Source organism: Cnephaeus nilssonii (assembly GCF_951640355.1).
Source record: "Cnephaeus nilssonii genome assembly, chromosome: 5".
Taxonomy (NCBI): domain Eukaryota; kingdom Metazoa; phylum Chordata; class Mammalia; order Chiroptera; family Vespertilionidae; genus Cnephaeus; species Cnephaeus nilssonii.
This window is the reverse complement of record NC_137076.1, coordinates 29,829,169-29,835,697: the sequence shown is the minus strand read 5'-3', so window position 1 is coordinate 29,835,697 and position 6,529 is coordinate 29,829,169.

The following is a 6,529-nucleotide window of genomic DNA, read 5'->3' as shown; positions in this document are numbered from 1 at the left end:
GGCCCTCCCCTGCTTTAAATTCTCCCACAGCTTCTGCTGCCCGCGGGACACAGCCGGAAACAGTCTGGCATTCGGGCTCTGCATGTTTGCCTCCGGCTACCTCTCCGGACTTGTCTGTTTCTGCTCTCACCAAACACCCAACAGTCTGGAAACTACAGGAATTTGCATACTTTTGCACTGCTGTCCTCTGCCTGGAATGCACTTCCCCCACCCAGCTGGCACCTCCACCTCATCCTTCCGTGATCATCTCAACAGGCACCATTTTTATGAAGCCTTTTCAGACCCCCGCCCCCCACCCCTTTCTCAGAGTAAGACCTCACTTCTATGCCTGAAAGGACCCCTCGCTGGAGGCCCTAGCTGTCTCCTCTCACTGTGTGATGGGATGGGACTGGCCTGGCCTGGTGACGGAGCCCATCAGCCTGCCTGAGAAGGAGCCAGCCTGGAGGAAGCAGATCCTAGAGACAGAGAGAGACGGCACCTCACAGGAAGAATTCAAATCCCTGGATTCAGCCACACCTGGAGCTCATTCTGTGCCTCGCGTAGGAAGCAAGTGTTTGCTTTTCGGTTGGTCAGGAGGGCATTTCTGCCACTTGCAACCAAATGAATGGCTAACACTGAAAACGGGACCAGCAGCTCTACAGAATAGCTCAACCGCCGACACTTCCCATCTCCTCTCCTGTGGCTCCGTAGAGCTACCACGGTCTGAGAGACCATATATCTCACTTGTTTATCTTGTTTACTGGCTGCATCCTTTCTAGAACATCAGCTCCCCAGTGCAGGGACTTTGGACGGTATCGCTCACTGCTGTGACTTCAGTACCTGGCACACAGTAGGTGCTCAGGACGTATTTTTTTAGCTGATGAGTATGGGGGAGGGGAGAGGATGGGCAGTGCCTGTCACCTGTGAGGCGAGCAGTCTCGTATGATGGGAAAGCTGACGCTGACCGAGTGCTGAGCTTGACCTCAGGTCACAGGAAGTGGTAGACACGGGGCTTTGAACCCAGGCCTGTCCGGCCCAGTGCTCTCACACTGGTGTACCGCAAGCGTGGGGCACATGGTAGACCCCAAAGAGAATGTGTCCATAATTATGCTTTCTGGATTTGGAGGGCGGGCACGGCAGGGCAGCTGCAGCCAGATGTGGGGACGGCTGAGCTGGTGGTGTGGCCCCTGCAGATCCTCAGCTGGAGCTTGCGGCCAGATCAGACTGTCCCAATTACCTCATCTTTAAATTTAGCTTCCCCCTCCCTGCCAGGGGACTCAGGGATTCAGCGGAGGAATCTGCTCTTTCGAGGAAAAGTGCTGTATCGCTTGCTTTGCACCCAGACCCGTGGTCGGCGGGATCATTCTCGACTTGCGGAACAAAGAGCCCCTCCTGCTTTGGAAACCTGCTTTGGGGTGCCAGAGGTGATCTACCTTTGATGGGGGAGGTGTCTGCTCTGCCCCCACATCCCTCACCCAGTCTCCCTTGTGCTGCAGGTGGAGCCAGGCACATCATTTCCCTGCCACGCGTGCAGGTTCGCGCTGTGGGCACTGGGTCCAGGTCACTTCCTGGCTTCCCAAGGCACTCACAGTGACCACCCATCATTCAAGACCAAACCACTGCCCATCACCCTGTCTCACTTTTTCTTGTCCATAGCCCTCCTGCCTCGCCTCACTCCCCTTGACAGAACATATGCTCCGTGAGCGAGGGCAGGGACAGCTCTGGCCTGGGCAGTCATTTATCTCTGGAGCCTGGCACACAGTAGGCCCTCAGAGAACAAATGAATAGAATCACGTGAAAGAATAAAGACCCAGGAAGAAGAGCAGGGGGTCTATACGGTGCCACAAGGCAAGACACGTCTGTCGGAGGACTTTTCCCTATGGCCCTCTTCAGGATTCCTCCTTGATCCTCTCCACCCTCTGTCCCCCAACCCTCATCCTCTAACTCAAGAGTTGGCAAACTCTCTCTGTTAAGGGCCACATGATCTCTTGCTGGACTACTCAACTCTGCTTTTGTAGCACAAAAGCCTCCATTAATAACATGTTTGTGAACAGGTGTGACTGTTCCAATAAAACTTTATTTATGGATGCTGAAATTTGAACTTGAAATACTTTTCACATGCCATGCAATATTATGGTGATTTTTTTCAGCCACTTAAAAATGTGAAGGAGCATTTTTAGCTCATGGATGTATAAAAACAGACAGTGGGTGGTGGGCTGTAGTTGCTCCCCTATAGTCTCCCTGTCTTTATTTTCTTATAAATAGGCACATTTTAGAATTTATTTGATTTTGTAGGTGCACTTCTTAATCTAAATGTGTGGATATTCATGGCATGCAGTAAGCTCTCAAGTGCTCTCCTAACTATACAAAGCTAGCTGACGCGGCGATGAGCCCCTCAAGGGGACGTATGTTTTCTTCTCATCGAAATTAATAGTAGCAATATTTGTAGTGTTTTTGCTGTACACTCAAGACTGTGCTAAGCTTATAAAACTGTTTTAAACAAAGCATGTATGTCCCACTCCCCAAGGGCTGCCATTAGCGCTTCTATTGGCTGTTTCTCTGGCATTTGCTTCCATATTTCAAAATAATGTTTTACATATCTCTTTTTCTTAAATGTTTTTATTTATTTCAGAAAGAGGGAGAGAGAGAAACATCAATGAATGAGAAAGAATAATTGATGGGCCGCCTCCCGCAAGCCCCCCACTGGGGATCGAACCTGCAACCCAGGCACGTGCCCTGACTGGGAATTGAACCGTGACCTCCTGGTTCATAGGTTGACGCCCAGCCACTGACCCGTGCCAGCCAGGCTGTATCTCTTGATTTATCAGTTGGACATTGTCCTCTGACTTCCTACTCCTAAAGGTAGAGATTTAGCTCTCTTACGCATATGGCTTTCACAATAGTTTTATCACAATTCTTGGATAAATGAATATTTAGTGCTATGTTAGTATCTGTAAGTATTGTTCACATGGAGAAATGTACACAAAGAACACTTTTATTTTCTAGGATTTGGTGTGTGTGTGGTAGTGGGGTGTTTCCTGGAGCTAGTGACCGCCCTTGTTTTGTGTGTCTGAGACTCTCTCTCTCCCCCAGCCTCTCCAATGGAATGAACTTCTCTGCTCAGGGCTGGCTATGCCCAGCTGTGGTCCTGGCCTCTCTCTTCTGCAGGGTTTAGGGATTCCTGGGATGTAGCATCTATTTCTTAAGTCCAGGTCTCCCTATTTCTTGGTTTGTGCCCTTGTCTTAAGAATGTGCACCCCACCCCCACTCTGGGCATTTCCAGACAGTGTTTCCTTCCACTTTCCTGTGAGATCGGTGGTTTGGCTGAGGACAGTGTTCTGGGTGGTGATTAATGTCTCTTGCCTTATGGCTTCCAGCTTCCAGTCTTGGGCAGTTAGATATCTGAAGCTGTCTGCTTCCTTGTCCTCCGCTTTACGCGTTTGTGGGTGTGGTTCTTCCTCTCTCTGAAAGCTTGTGGAATCTCCTTATTCTCCACATCCTGCACGTCTACAGCGTGGGTTTGGTTGGGGTCTATTTTCACTGGTTGTGCTGGACATTCAGTGGACTCTGTTGTGTCTTCCACTCCTCGTAACTTTCTTTTAAAAAAAAATGTTTTTATTGATTTTTAGAGAGAGAGGAAGGGAGAGGGATAGAGAGACAGAAACGTCAGTGAGAGAGGAACATCATCGATCAGCTGCCTCTTGCACGCACCTCCACCAGGGATCAAGCCCGCAACCCGGGCATGTACCCTGACCGGGAATTGAACTGGCCACCTCTTGGTTCCTGGGTTGAAGCTCAACTGCTGAGCCTCACTGGCTGGGCCCCTAGTAACTTTTTTTTTTTTTTCCTAGTAACTTTCTTAAAGATATCATTGGTGGTTCCTTCCACTTTGTTTTCTCTGTTCTCACTTTGTGGAAGTCTCCTTTGTCATATATGGGGCTTCCTGGATTGATCTAATTTTCTTTTGTTTGTTTTTTTAATATTTTTTATTGATTTCAGAGAGGAAGGGAGAGGGAGAGAGAGATAGAAACATCAGTGATGAGAGAGAATCATTGATTGACTGCCTCCTACACCCCCCCCCTGCTGGGGATCAAGCCCACAACCCAGCACGTGCCCTGCCTGGGAATCAAACCGTGACCTCCTGGTTCATAGGTTGATATTCAACTACCGAGCCACTCCGGCTGAGCTAATTTTCTTGTCTACATTTTGTTCCCTTTTTGTCTTCTCATTCTACTCTTTCATCCAACCCCTTTGTTGACATTTTAATTTTGATTCGCAGGTTTTTAATTTCCAAGGGATCCTTCTGGTTCTTTGAGTGTTTCTTTTCAAAAGGCAAGCTGAACCTTGTTCCTGGCTTCTGTGTCTTCTCTAAGCTCTCCGAGGATCACACACACAGGGCTTTTCTGGGACTGCTTTTTTCTGTTGTCTCTTTCCTCCAATCTCTCTCTCTCTCTCTCTCTCTCTCTCTCTCTCTCTCTCTCTCTCTCTCTCTCTCTCTCTCTCTTATCGGTACTAGTCTCTTCATTGGCTGGCATTTATGACGGGCGTGCCACAGAGCCAACAGGAAGCTCCTTACCAGGGGGGTGGCTTCACTCTGGGTGATGATGGGTGGACTGGCCCCTGTAGGGGACCCCCCCAAATGTTGGCTGCCTCTGCAGAGTTTTTCTTGACAGCCATCGTTCTAGAAACTGAGATAGGGAAGGCCTTTGGGGGTCACTGTTCCCTGCGTGACTTTTCACTTTAATCGCCGGCTTTCACCCGCATACCTGCCCTCCACCTTGCCGTGTCCCTGAGGCTGAGCCTTTCTATGCAGCAAGAGTTAAAAATGCATTTTATTACTGAGTTCTCTGCAAGGTTGGTGCTGCTAGCTTTAATCCAGTTTTATCGTCTCAAGGAGGTGAAGTGAGCCGTCCGGACACCCCTCAGCTAAGACATTAAAGGGCCAAACCTGGGACCAGGGCCCGGAGGCACCCTCAATGCATGGAGTGACAACTTTTGGTTCATCTTTGGTTTCTCCCAAGGAAGTGGTGGTTGCTGACTGAATAGTGAATAGCTCAGCATCCTCAGTGAGAGACACGGGGAAGACACGAGTGTCCATGGCACATAACAGGTATTCAACAAACACGGGCTGAATGAATGAGAAATGAAAGAACAGCAGTGGAGGAAATAGACACCACAGAAGGAAACCTGTTAAACTTATACCCGTGTGCAGGAAAGTACTTGTTAAAATGAGAAGGAGCAGTCCTGACTTGGGGATGGGGAGTGGGGCTCCTTCGTTTACAATGAGAGGAAAACTGGCAAAGCTCTCATGGAACAGTACCTACCACATCGAGGTTTTAAATGCCTTCTCATTCTACTGGCCATGCCCTTCGACCGAGAAACAAAATCCCAACTGTTCAGGAACATTTTGCCGCATTGTGATTTATAATTTTTGAAAACAATCTAATTGTCTGACAGGAGGGGAATGCTTAAGCACATCAGGATATGTTCATTTCGTGGAATATGATGCAGTTATTAAAAATTACCTCTCGCCCGGCCAGCGTGGCTCAGGGGTTGAGCGTCGACCTATGAACCAGGAGATCACGGTTCGATTCCCAGTCAGGGTACGTGCCCGGGTTGCGGGCTTGATCCCCAGGATGGGGTGCATGAGAGGCAGGTGATCAATGATTCTCTCTCATCATTGATGTTTCTATCTCCCTCTTCCTTCCTCTCTGAAATCAATTTTAAAAAAAAATTGCCTCTCTTCATAGTAGCCAAAATGAGTCTGGCTTATTTCACTGATCATGATGTCCTCTAGGTTTATCCACATTGCAGCATGGGTCAGAACTTCCTTCTGTTTGAAGGCTGAAGAATATTCCATTGTCTGGATGGACCACATTTTGTTGACCTGTTCATCTGTCTGTAGACACATGGGGTGTTTCCACCTCTAAGCTATTGTGAATAATGCTGCTGTGAACATGGGGGAACAAATACCTGTTTCCCAACACATTTTCTTTTTCAAAACTTGGGCAGACATAAACAGGGTGCTACGCCCCCTCAACTATCACCCCCCACCGCCACTGCCTTTTCCACCTTTAGGAGAAACACGGGTCCTCTAGCTTGTCCGCTCAGCACAGCCTTAATTTACTTACCTGAAACATCTTCTCAGCCCCGGAAGCCAAACTACAGGGAATCAAGGAGAAGATGGAGCCTGCGTTATCCCACACAAGCCACTGGACCCAGCCAAGCCCTGGAGATGCTCCCTGGACCCCTGAATGTGACTTACTTTGGGCCAGGGGACACGGTGCATTTCCGCTGTCGGTCTGTGTTAGTGACTTGGCGGATGAAGCCAAGGGATCTGCCCTTCCTTTTTTTTTTTTTTTTTTTTTTTTCCGTCCCTGGACTGCCAGGTTCAGCTCCAGCCCTGCCCACACTCCTCAAGTCATCTCTCCCACACTCGCTGCTGTCTCCTAGCAACTGGCTCGCCCGCCAGCATCCTGCAGCTGAGGTCCTGCGTCACTGTCTCAGGGTGCTTCTCCCCCCTCGAGGCAGTCTGGCTTCTGGGGCGCCT